General features: G+C 42.1%; 1 protein-coding gene across 14 annotated transcripts in view; it reads right to left on the minus strand.

Annotated features, from left to right (window-relative positions):
- N4BP2L2 (NEDD4 binding protein 2 like 2) overlaps nucleotides 1–13,835 on the minus strand; it is a 107,103-nt gene that overhangs the window by 30,264 nt on the left and 63,004 nt on the right. Inside the window, exon 8 of one of the 14 annotated variants that reach the window (XR_013536208.1) lies at nucleotides 12,648–12,738. The exons of the other annotated variants lie outside the window; for them this stretch is intronic. The gene's annotated coding sequence lies outside the window, so the exon portion shown is untranslated. Of the gene's footprint in view, nucleotides 1–12,647; nucleotides 12,739–13,835 lie in introns of those variants that run through there. 14 annotated transcript variants of the gene reach the window in all.

The following is a 13,835-nucleotide window of genomic DNA, read 5'->3' on the forward strand; positions in this document are numbered from 1 at the left end:
GCCTGGGTGACCGAGTGAGATTCTGTCTCTAAAAAAATAACTTAGTCACAGAATACCCAGACCATGATTGAATCTACAGTAAGTTCAAAACTGGCAAGCTTAAACACTGCATTGTTTGGGGATATACTATAAAGAAAAAGAAGGGGTCACCAAATACAAAACTCAAAATAGTTGACTTCTTTTAGGAAAAAGGAAGGGCCTGTGACTAGCAAGGGTCTTCTTAATTATATACAATATTCTGTTTTTTGTTTTTTGTTTTTTTTTCTGAGATGGGTTCTCACTCTATTGCCCAGGCTGGAGTGCAATGGCACAATCTCAGCTCACTGCAACCTCAGCCTCCCTGGTTCAAGTGATTCTCCTGCCTCAGCCTCCCAAGTGGCTGAGATTATAGGCACACAACACCACACCCAAGTGATTTTTGTATTTTTAGTAGAGACGGGGTTTCACCATATTGGTCAGGCCAGTCTTGAACTCCTGAACTCAGGTGATCCACCCGCCTTGACCTCCCAAAGTGTTGGGATTACAGGCATAAGCCACCATGCCCAGCCACTATTCTATTTTTTTTTTTTTTTTGAGGTGGAGTTTCGCTCTTGTTACCCAGGCTGGAGTGCAATGGTGCAATCTCGGCTCACCGAAACCTCTGCCTCCTGGGTTCAGGCAATTCTCCTGCCTCAGCCTCCTGAGTAGCTGGGATTACAGGCACGCACCACCATGCCCAGCTAATTTTTTTTTTTTTTTTTTTAGTAGAGACGGGGTTTCACCTTGTTGACCAGGATGGTCTCGATCTCTTGACCACCCGCCTCGGCCTCCCAAAGTGCTGGGATTATAGGCATGAGCCACCGCGCCCGGCCCACTATTCTATTTTTTAATATCTATGGTAACATAGATGTCCATTTTGTTATTAGTCTTTAACCAAACATGTTCTTTTGTATAACACGTCATAATATATTTTTAGGTAGAAAAGGGAGTCTTCCCTAAGAACTCACATAGATTCACATTAAGACCTGAAAGTTACTTCATTTCCTTCTTTGATAGTGTCCAATATTAGCAGATAAGAGAGCTTAGTAAGGCATTTTTAATAATCTCTGACAACATCCTTGTAGATAAAATGAAATAACACAAATTTGATGTAGTAAAATTAGATAAATTATTAGTAAACAGCCATTCTTATAGGTCAAAAATAGTTTGGAATTAACAATTTCATATTCAACCTATTAGTAATATACCTGCTACAGATAACATGAAGATGAAGAAATACTAATTCGAAATATATTAGAAGGGCAATTTATAGGCTGGGAAATTGGTTGTTATTATGAGAGAGGTGCTTTAATTTTTTTTTTTTTTGAGATGGAGTCTCGCTCTGTTACCCAGGCTGAAGTGCAGTTGCGTGATCTCAGCTCACTAGGTTAGTTATAACATCAACATAGGTAACACAGGAAAAAAATTGTTTGAAGGCTACAGTTAGTAAATTGAAAAATAACGCAGGCCAGGTGTAGTGGCTCACACTTGTAATCCCAGCACTTTGGGAGGGCAAGGCAGGTGGATCACCTGAGGTCAGGAGTTTGAGACCAGCCTGACCAACATGGTGAAACCCCATCTCTAATAAAAATACAAAATTATCTGGGTATGGTGGCAGGGGCCTGTTATACCAGCTACTCAGGAGGCTGCGGTAGAAGAATTGCTTGAACCTGGGAGGCAGAGGTTGCAGTGAGCTGAGATTGTACCACTGTACTCCAGTGTGGGCAACAGAGCAAGACTCGGTCTCAAAAAAATTTTAAAAAGGAGGCTGGGCACAGTGGTTCACACCTGTAATCCCAGCACTTTGGGAGGCTGAGGCAAGTGGATGACCTGAGGTCAGGAGTTTGAGACCAATCTGGTCAACATGGTGAAACACCATCTTTACTAAAAATACCAAAAATTAGCTGGGCGTAGTGGCAGGTACCTGTAATCCCTGCTACTCAGGAGGCTGAGACAGGAGAATTGCTTGAACCGGGGAGATGGAGGTTGCAGTAAGCCAAGATCGCACCATTGCACTCCAGCCTGGGCAACAAGAATTTTGAAACTCAGTCTCTAAATAAATAAATAAAATAAAAAAGGAAAATAATGCATTTGCTTTTAGACATACTGAGTTTCAGAAGGCCCTGAAACTCACAAGTAGAAATGTCAAACAGGCAGTGAGAGATATGCATTCATATCCCAGGTAGGAACTAGGGGCTAAAGAGAAACTTATAGGAGACAACAAAGAAGTGAGATTGAAGTCACATTTGCGATGGCCTCAGGGTTAAGGAAGAAAGAAGATGAGAGCATGGAATAGAACACTGGAAACACTGAAGAGGTTATTTGTGCAAAAAGAAACTAAAATAAGGAGAGAATACAAAAAGAAGAATATTTTATAAGTTGAAGGAAGAGGTAATTTCAAGAAAAAAGAAGCCGTGAAAATTTAACCATTACTGAGTGCAACTGTGTCCGAGACATCGGAAGATACGGCAGGCAAAGTGTTGATACTCTCTTTCCTTTGTTCTCTGTCGATATTCTCATCGGTAAACTGAAGAAAAGTAAAGATGTACTTCATCATATTTTCAAATGAGAGAAAGGAGTAGTAGCTGACATGACAGAATCAGGATCCACATGCATTCCAATATACTGGAAGTGATGGGCACAAGTAAGGTACATGGATGTGCTTTGGTCAAGGAATAGACCGAGGTGGACATCTGGGCCAGAGTGACTTGGCGAATTTAGAGTGCAGGTGCATACTCTGCTTGTTATACAACCTGTTTGTGTAAGCTCATACTGGGTTCGAAGCCACCATTGTTTGAGAAAGGTATAATTGCCTTGCTGACACCATGGACAACGCTTGTGCAGGCACACCCAGAAAGAGAGTCAGAGTTGTTGGTCTTGTAGGTGGTCAGGGCAGAGCCAGAGCTTGTCTCGGCTTGTACCCAGAGAGAGAAAAAGTTAAGCCGCTAACCCTGTAAGGGAGAGCCAGTCTTGTAGGCCAGGGAATGCAGCTGTGTGTGGCAGTGGCAGGAGCTACAAAGCCAGAGCAGATAGCTGAGATAAAGGCAGAGTGTGTAAGAGAGCTGCTGATAAGCGAGCTAGTATGAATGAGCTGGTGATGAAAGAGCTGCTGAATAAAACCATATTCAACTGCCTATGGTCCCCCCAAGTGTTCTTTCAGCTGTCACCCACCCACTCATTCCCTTTGGACCTTGGCATGGGCTAGAACCTGACTCTCACCTGACATTTGATGTAGTCCTCGGCAGAAGGAGGTGAGTAGGTCTTCACCTCATTCTGCATTTATTAATGGCTGTGAAAGCCAGTCAGTGAAAGTGAAACCTGTATCTCTGCACCTTGGTATCAGCCACTTGGCTCTCCAATTATGCACTGTGTATGTCTTTTCCATGCCTGAATGCATTCGGGGGGGAGGTGGATGTTTTGCATAGCTTGGCAACTGTCCTGTCTGTCAAGGACTTGATGGACCACTTGACAATGGAACTGGGACTTCTTTTTCAGAGAATCAGAGACAGTTTGCCTTCGTGGGAGGGCAACAATGCTCTTTTACAGTGTTGCAGTGGTGTCATAGTCTTATTAACAATGTTATGCTAGGCCGGGCGCGGTGCCTCACGCCTATAATCCCAGCACTTTGGGAGGCTGAGGTGGGTGGATCACGAGGTCAAGAGATCGAGATCATCCTGGTCAACAAGGTGAAACCCTGTCTCTACTAAAAATACAAAAATTAGCTGGGCATGGTGGTGCGCGCCTGTAGTCCCAGCTACTCAGGAGGCTGAGGCAGGAGAATTGCTTGAAACCAGGAGGCGGAGGTTGCGGTGAGCCGAGATTGTGCCATTGCACTCCAGTCTGGGTAACAACAGCGAAACTCTGTCTCAAAAAACAACAACAACAAAAAAACAATGTTATGCTAACCTCTGATTCTTTTACACGTTTAAAAGCGACTGTGCCCCTCTCGCCTGAGATTGGGATATGAAGCAGCTTTTTCCAATAACCAAGCAGGCTATTCAGCAGACATAGCTCTATGTGTAGTTGACCAGGGGTGCCCATTTAAGCTAGATGTGCATGTGACCACAGATAGCTTTGGCTAGGGCCTATAGCAATGCATGAGGCCCTTGGGAGTGACAGTGGGCTTTTAGTCCCAGCTATGGAAGGGAGCTGAGCCCCAATATTCATTGATAGGGAAGCAGTTAGCAGCTATATATGCTACCCTTCAGGCTCACGAGAGCATGGCAGCATGGGCTGCAGTCATTGTGTGAACAACTTGCCTGATAGCGGGATGGGTGCATTCATAGGTAACAACCCCCACAGACTGGGATGGGGCAGATAGCCATTTTAGCAAAGTGCAGCACCTACTTAGAACAGTGGAGTATGCTGAGTGCAAGTCCCTTAGCAGCAGTGTTACAATAGGCCTTAGGACCTGTAGTACTAATGCAAGATGAGGCCATAGGGACTGAGGCACCCCTAACCCTGAGCCTTTACCATTAGGAAGAACATTCTACCATTCCTAATACAGCATGGTACACAGATAGCTCTAGCTGGGGTGCTCCTGCTGCCTGGATTGCTGTCACAGTCTAGCCTAGTGCTGACACCATGTGGTTTGAAACCAGGTGCAGGCAAAGTAGACAATGGGCTAAACTCAGGGCAATGTGAACAATGATCACCAAGGAGTTGATGCGTATGGTAATCTGCACCAATAGCTAGGCAGTTTATCAAAGTTTCTGAATGTAACATGCCTGTGTATCCAGAAGCTTATATATGTGTTGGATGGACCTGTGTGTCAAATGGATCTATGGCACCTATATGCCAAACCTGTGTATCAAGCCTGCATGCCAAAAGCTTATGTGTTAGGCTCATGTATAAAGCCTATGTGTGTTTATCAGGCTTGCATGCCCAAAACCTCTCTCTCTTGGCCTAGGGGGTGAAATGTAAGGTACATGGATGTGCTTTGGTTAAGGCAGGCCAAGGTGGACATCCAGGACAGAGTGACTCAGCCACTTCAGGGCACAGGTGCATACTCCACTTGTTATATAACCTGTTTGTGTAAGCTCATACTAGGCTCGAAGCCACTATTGATAGAGAAAGGTATAACTGCCCTGCTGATGCCATGCACAGGACTTGTGCAGGTGCACCCAGAGAAAGAGAGCGAGCGAGCCAGAGTTATCCATCTTGTAGGCAAACAAGGGGGAGCCAGGGCTCAGCTCACCTTGTGCCCAGAGAAAGAGTTAAGCTACTAACCCTGTAAGGGATAGCCCGCCTTGTAGGCCAAGGAACGCAGCAGTGTGGAGCAGCAGGAGCTACAGAGCCAGAGCAAACAGCCAAGATAAAAGCAGACAGTGTAAGAGCTGCTGTGAGAGAGGTGCTGATGAAAAAGCTGCTGAATAAAACCATATTCACCTTCCTACAGCCCCCCAAGTGTTCTTTCAGCTACTCGTTGCCCATCCACCCACTCCCTTCAGACCTCAGCATGGGCTGTGACAGCACACCCTCACAAAAGGATACTTAAGAAGCATAAAAATACATCACCTATGAACAATTCTTGTCCAAAATATTTAACCTGAATTTAATCGAGCTTAAAAAGCATAAAAATACATCACCTGGCCGGGCGCGGTGGCTCAAGCCTGTAATCCCAGCACTTTGGGAGGCCGAGGCAGGTGGATCACAAGGTCAAGAGATCGAGATCATCCTGGTCAACATGGTGAAACCCCGTTTCTACTAAAAATCAAAAAATTAGCTGGGCATGGTAGCGCGTGCCTGTAATCGCAGCTACTCAGGAGGCTGAGGCAGGAGAATTGCCTGAACCCAGGAGGCGGAGGTTGCGGTGAGCCGAGATCGCGCCATTGCACTCCAGCCTGGGTAACAAGAGCCAAACTCCATCTCAAAAAAAAATACATCACCTGTGAACAATTCTTGTCCAAAATATTTAACCTGAATTTAATCAAGCCTCTCTCTAGGCCTAACTTCCACTTTACAAGAAATGCAAAGGTTAGAAAATGTTAAATGACACCATGAGGAAAACGATCAGATAAATCCAGAAAATAGGATCTATAAGACAACTGGTCTGAACTCTTAACAAAGACAATATTGTAATGGGTGGATTAATGAGAAGAGGTCCAGGACTGTTCACATTGTAAGTGACCAAGAGGAGGTCATATGGGAACTCTCTGTACTCTGCTCAAGTTTTTTACAAACCTAAAACTGTCCTCAAAATACAGTCTAAAAAAAATACAGAGAAACGCTGAGTCAGTCACTCAGAGAGAGAAACGTCAATACTAAGATCCCGTTTTCTGGTTCTTACTCATTTGGTACTGCACAATCAGTGGCTGAAAGTGCAACACTTCCTTTCTGCTGTGCTGGTTATTTTTCTTCATATATAATGCCACTGGTAAGCATGAAGAACAGTTCAGTTATTTTTTTCCCTCACACTCATGGGAAGTCTAAACAGCTGACCAAAGGAGGCACATTCATCACCTACTGGCACTTGCCAAAGCAAAGGTACCCAAAACACCTGAAAAGCTTCTCCCTAGAGTAACAGATATGCCACCTGGCCTAGAACTCTGCCTCAAATACAGCCTATTCCAAAGTTTTTTATTCTAAAGATGAAGAGATCAAGGTCCAGAAAGGTCACACCTGTGAGATGAGGCTGGCTAAGCCTAGGCGAGGAGCCCATCTCCTGACTCCTAGGCTGCCACTCTTACCCCAGCACTTGCAATGAAAGTGAAAACAGACTGGTAGACATCCCTCTCTGCTAGAACTGCCTTTCAGGGAGTAAAGTAATTCCCCAATGTGTACAGCTGCACTAACCAATACAATACTCATTAATTAATATGTAGATACTAAGCACTTGAAATATGGCTGGTTTCAGTTGGGATATGCCATAAATCTAAACTAGATTTCAAAGAGTGAGTATGACTTTTAAAAGTAAAATATCTTATTAAAATTTTTTAAATATTGTCCGGGCACGGTGGCTCACACCTCTAATCCCAGCACTTTGGGAGGCTGAGGTCAGAAGTTTGAGCCAAGCTGGCCAAAATGGTGAAACCCGGTCTCTACTAAAAGCACAAAAAATTAACCAGGCAAGGTAGCGGGCACCTGTACTCCCAGCTACTCAGAAGGCTGAGGCAGGAGAATCGCCTGAATCCGGGAGTCAGAGGTTGCTGTGAGCTGAGATATCACCACTGCACTCCAGCCTGAGAAACAGGAGAATACGTCTCAAAAAAAAAAAAAAAATTAAATATTTATTATAGGTTGAAATGACATTTTGATATATTAGGTTAAATCAAATATATTATCAAATTTATTTTTTAAAACAACCAAAGATAACAAGCAACAAAACACAAGGTGTGAACATTGACTGGATCCTAGTTTGAGGAGAAAAAAAAAAGCTATAAAAACAATGTATTCATTTCCTATTTCTGCTGTAACAAGTCACCACAACTTTGGTGTCTGAAAGTCATACAAACTTATTATAATTCTATAGGTCAGAAGTCCAAAACAGGTCTTACTGGATTAAAATCAAGGTTTCAGCAGAGATACATTCCCTTCTGAAAGGTATATGGGAGAATCCATTTCTGTGTCCTTTCCAGGGGCTACTGACATTCCTTGGCTTGTCTTCTTCCATTTTCAAATCCAGCAACACTGTCTCTCTCTGTGCCTTTCTACCATAGTCACATTTCCCTCTGATTCTTTTTCTGCCTCTATCATCCACTTTTAAGGACCTGTGTGATTACATTGGGCCCACCAGATAATCTGGGATAATCTTAATATTTAGACATGGATACTTTTGGGTAAAGGGGAAGCACTATTCTGCTTACCACAAATAGTTTTCTGACAATGGCAGAAATTTGAATTATTACAGAATTTTTGTTAATTTGCCTGTGCATGCTAAGGGTATTGTGGTTATGAAAGAAAATGCCTTTATTCTTAGGAATGCATTCACTTAGGAGTGAAAGGTCATGATAACTGCAACTTATTTTCAAATAGTTCTGCAAGTAAATAAATGTGTAAACATATATATACATATATATATATATATATACATATCTTCATATGTACGTATATCTATAAAGCATATATGGCAAAATGTTAAGGATTTTGAATGTAGGTAGAAGGTATATATAGTTTATTATTATTATTATTATATTATATATCTTAACTTTTCTTTACATATCAAATTTTCCTTAATAAAATGTTGGAAAAATTCAAACAAATGCACAAAATGTCATGGTCTATTATACAAATACATATGATAGAAATGTGATTCAGTGGCCTGTCACAGTAGATCACACCTGTAATCCCAGCACTTTGGATCACCTGAGGTCAGGAGTTTGCGATCAGTCTGGCCGACATGGTGAAATCTCATCTCTACTAAATAAACACACACGCATACACACACACACACACACACACACACACACAATTAGACGTACATGGTGGCATGCGTTTATAATCCCAGGTACTTGGGAGGCTGAGGCAGGAGAATCGCTTGAATCTCGTGGGGGCGGAGGTTGCAGTAAGCCAAGATGGCGCCACTGCACTCCAGCCTGGGCAACAGAGTGAGACTCCACTACAGCCCCCCAACTAAAATTTAAATGTGATTTAGCCATAGACCATGTGATAAAGAGCTGGGGTGTTATATTTACTTTGATAAGAAAAAAATCACATGGCTAACAAAATGTTAATATAATCATAAGTAGCATTTAAAGGAGGATCTGAAAGAGTATCTTCTTCCCATGGGCCCCTGACAATGGAGTATTTTACATGATCTGTGCATCCATATGTGCATCAAAAATGTCTAAAGACTGAATACCTGCAACATATACCTGTGTTAATATTATACATATCTATATAGATGAGGTTATGATTAATTAAAAAGTGTCACTTAGCATTCTATTATTATATATTTTTCATCAATGGATGCTAAAATTATACTGTCACCATGCAGAAACTATTAAAATTTGTCATTTCAAAGCATTTTCATATTTTAAAGTGTTGAGAATCAGCACTATAGATAATTGCCCTCAGTCTGTTCTTGCCCAGGTCAGAGCAAATGTAGATTGAAAAGAAATTATTTATCTGCATACTCACTTAATCAAGAAATGATTTATGGTGGCTTTCTGAAACAGCTCCATTGTTTGGGGTATATACCCTGATTTTTGGTCAAGGTTGAGAAAAAATTCAGAATACAGACACACACGACAAGTGGGTTTAGGAGCAGAAAGTTAAACAGAAAAAGAGAGAAAGAGAAAAAGCTTCCTCATGCTAAGAAAGTGGGTTGTCCAAGAGAGGGTATCCGAATAGAAAAAAAGACTGGCTGGCACAAATGTGCCAAGTTTTATACTCCAGTTTGAGGAGGTGGTGTCTGATTTACATGGGGCTTATAGATTGGTTTGATCAGGTATCACGTCTACATAGTGTGTGGGGAAGGCTAACCTCCCCACCCTAATCTTATCATGCAAATAGGCATACCAGTTGATCAGTGCCACCTTGTCTGCCTCTTTCTGTCCACATGGCTGACAAAGAGAAGAGAAGGTGAAGCCTCCATCTTGAACATGATTGAAACAACTGCCAGTATCTATGTTTGCAGCTTGATTTTATGGGCTGCTCTTCGTTAGAAAATAATTTGGGGCTGCTCTTCATGAAAAAGAAAAGCCTTACCAAGGAGTCCCATACCCCTACTATCTGCCTAAGTAATTTCTTAACTTCTATATCATTATGAAGGCACATATGCTACAACGACAGTAAGTTGAAGGCAGTTAAGAAAAATACAGCAAAGGGAGACAAAGGGCAGGAAAGATACAACAAGGATCTCTCACACAAAAGGCGTGATATATCTTGTTAGAGGTGAAATATTTCATGCAATTTTGTTTATCTGGATACCTTAAAATGGTATCGAGGAGAATTACATTTCTAGGATTACGGTAAGTAGGTAACAGGATCAAACAACTAAATCCTGGATTAAGCATTTTTTCAAAATCTTTTTTAAATGCACTAATTTAAAAAAGTTTCTGAAAAATTACAGAATCCCCAGGATTCCTGAAGGCAGGAATCCAGAAAGGTCAGCTGCCCTCAGCTGCCTTTGAAAACATTTGATAAACCCGATAAACTGGATCTTTGAGGTTTTTGTAGACTTAGGGCTTTTTGTGGGCACAAGTAGCAGGGTAAGGGAGCAGACCAATAAGAATTCCCTTTCTAATAAAGCTGAGATCTCAAAGGGCTTCTTTGCTTTTGTCTTAGAGTGAACAGAAACTTATCTCTAACCTCCAACCCAAACTTCAAGGAAAAATGAATTATGTGGAATTCTGATGCTGAGTGGATTGGGGTAGAGAACAACACATCCAAGGATCTGGAACCACAACCCATCCCTCACAAGCTGCTTTCTGGATAGTCTAGAAAACTGCAGACCAGTAATTTAAGAATGATCTCAGGCTGGTATTGCTGCCAGGTACCTGGGAGAAGTAAATATAATCCTTACTGGAGAAATCTATTTTTATCCAAGTGCACAAAAATACTAATACAAATAAGATCCAATTACAATAAGTAGCCCATAGTAAAAAATAACTGAATACATCAGAAATATATTACTATGAACAAGGAAGAGCAAAAGCAGACCTCAAGGACTGTGGATATACAGCATGTGAAATAACCACATTCACTATTTATAAAGATACATCTAAACTGACTGTAGGGAATAAGAAACTCTAAATAATAACTAAATACATTTGAAAAAGTACCCCGGCAGTGTGGTGTGAGGTGGGTGCGGCAGGACCGTGGAGCTCAAGTGCAGCCCCAGCGGCAGCGGTAGCGGCAGGACCACAGACCATTTTAGTTTTGATTGCTGTTACTACTAATGATAACTGAGCCAAAGCGGTAACCTACTTGAGGGAAATTTCTGCAACCCATGGTCAATAATTATATGATTGTGAGCCATCCCTTTAGTGGAGAGGAACATTGAGCCCCAGCACTTGTGCAGCGGAGCTCTGCCTGAAGGGATTGCCAGTGAACTTGAATATGTAACGAATAGTACTCTTGCCACTATCATATGCCAGCTGAGCAGTCTGAGATCTATCTACTCATTTCTCCTTGGGCAGTCAGAAGATGGAGGAAAGGATATACTGCCTATGAACTATGCAAGGCTTAGAAGGGCCAAAAGGCTGCACCATTTATGTTAACGACCCCCTTAAGAACTATTTTCTACAAAAACTTCATCAGCACAGCCAAGTACAGCGTGTAGTCATTTTTCCCTGGCTTTTGTATCTGCAGTTTAAGAAAGCTGCCAATGCTTTCCTGTTCATTACTGTATTGCAGCAAATTCCAGATGCGTCTCCAACAGGAATATATACAACTCTCCTGCCTATGATTTCAGGCATCAAAGAGGTTACAGAAAATTCTTTTTTTTTTTTTTTTTTGAGGTGGAGTTTTGCTGTTGTTACCCAGGCTGGAGTGCAATGGCGTGACCTCGGCTCACTGCAACCTCCGCCTCCTGGGTTCTGGCAATTCTCCTGCCTCAGCCTCCTGAGTAGCTGGGATTACAGGCACACACCACCGTGCCCAGCTACTTTTTTGTATCTTTAGTAGAGACGGGGTTTCACCATGTTGACCAGGATGGTCTTGATCTCTTGACCTCGTGATCCACCAGCTTCGGCCTCCCAAAGTGCTGGGATTACAGGCGTGAGCCACCGCGCCTGGCCCGAGAAGATTCTAAATGACATATGGCAGACAAAATAGTTAATACAAAGAACACAAAAGTGTTAAGACAGGATTCATGGCACATAATTAAGTGGAAAGAGGTGAATGTGGGTGCCATTGTGAAGGCCTCAAACTGGGAGTTCCTTGCTTTGGACATAGTCCTGATGTCTTCCCATGAACCTCAGTTGATGTACTATATAGCAACACCTAATCTGGATGGAGAGACAAATCTAAAGCTATGGCAGCCTTTGCCAGAAACAGGTTGAATGCAGTCAGAAAACTAATTGTTAAGCCTATCTGGAAAAATAGACCTAATCGTAATTTCAATAGCTTTGCTGGAAGCTTGAGCCTAAGTGAGAAAAGCCCTGTTCCAATTGAGCCTGACCAGGTCTTGTTAAGAGGTACACAGCTGAGAAATACTCAGTGGATTATTGGCATAGTTGTTTACACTGAATCTGAAACAAAATTCACGCAGAATTCTGTCAAATCACCTCTTAAGAGATCAAAGGTTGAGAAAGTGACCAATGTGCAGGTCTCCCTTTTGTTCCTGCTGCTCTTGGTCATGTCCTTGATTCCAGCTCCCAAGTCATTGTTTGACATACTAGTGTTCATCATCTTGTACCAGAACCTCATACCCATTAGTCTGCCAGTCTCTATGGGGAAATTGCAAAATATATTCAGGCCCAGTTTATACACTGGGATGAAGATATTCATTATAAAGTAAATAATGTCTATGCCATGGCCAGAACATTCAATCTCAATGAAGTCCTTGGGCAGGTAAAACATCTATTTTCTAATAAAATGGGAATATTCTGACATTTAAGAAGTGTATCATTGCAGATGTAATTTATGGTCAGACACCTTCTATCCCAGAGTCCTGTGAATTTGATGACCCCAGATTACTGGAGAACTTTGAGAGTGGCCATCCCACAAAAGACTATGTAATGCAATTTCTTACCCTGTTATCTGTGTGCCACACTGTTATTTCTGAGAGAGGTGGAAATAATACCATCTACCAGGATTCCTCCCAAGTAAAAGCAGCTGTAGTGAAAGGAGCGAAAGAACATGGTTTGTTCTTTGTACAAGAACATCATACTCTGTCACATAGAAGCTATGGGAGAAAAATACTTTTGAGTGTCCTGGAGTTCTCTAGTAATAGAAAAAGGATGTCTGTAATTGTCTGGACACCTATGGGATGGCTTCAGCTCTACTGCAAAGGGGTTAATACAGTGATTTATGAGAAACTTTCAGAAGATTCTCTATTTGTGTAGGAGACATTAACCCATCTGGACTATTTTGCCACAAGTCTCAGAACTCTGTGTTGCATATAGAGATTTAACTGAAAAAGAATAAAATTGGTGGTTACAAAAATGCAAGTACAACTGTACAAGGCAGAATTCAAAGAGTAGAAAAATGTCATGACATTACTGGCTGGGCACAGTGGCTCACCTGTAATCTCAGCCCTTTGGGAGGCTGAGGCTGGTGGATCACCTGAGGTCAGGAGTTTGAGACCAACCTGGCCAACACGGTGAAATCCCATCTCTACTAAAAATACAAAAAAGAGGGCCGGGCCAGTGGCTCAAGCCTGTAATCCCAGCACTTTGGGAGGCCAAGGAAGGCAGATCACTTGAGGTCAGGAGTTTGAGACAAGCCTGGCCAACATGGCAAAACCCCGTCTCTTCTAAAAATATAAAAATTAGTCAGGCATGGTGGTGGGCACCTGTAATCCCAACTATTCGAGAGGCTGAAGCATGAGAATCTCTTGAAACTGGGAGGCAGAGATTGCAGTGAGAAGAGATCATGCCATTGCACTCCAGCCTAAGCAACAGAGTGAGATTCCATCTCAAAAATATAAATAAATAAATATAAAAAATAAATTTAGCCAGGCGTGGTAGTGGGTGCCTGTAATCCCAGCTACTCGGGTGGCTGAGGCAGGAGAATCACTTAAACCCAGGAGGTGAAGGTTGCAGTAAGCCTAGATCATGCCACTCCACTTCAGCCTGGGCAACAAGAGCAAAACTTTGTCTCAGAAAAAAAGAATGTTATGATATTATTGAAAAAGTAACATAAGCCATATGTTCTCTACATGCAAAGATAAATATGTGAAGGAAATCCAGTTATCAATGTTTTCATATCTT

This window comes from Callithrix jacchus, chromosome 5, assembly GCF_049354715.1.
Source record: "Callithrix jacchus isolate 240 chromosome 5, calJac240_pri, whole genome shotgun sequence".
NCBI lineage: Eukaryota > Metazoa > Chordata > Mammalia > Primates > Cebidae > Callithrix > Callithrix jacchus.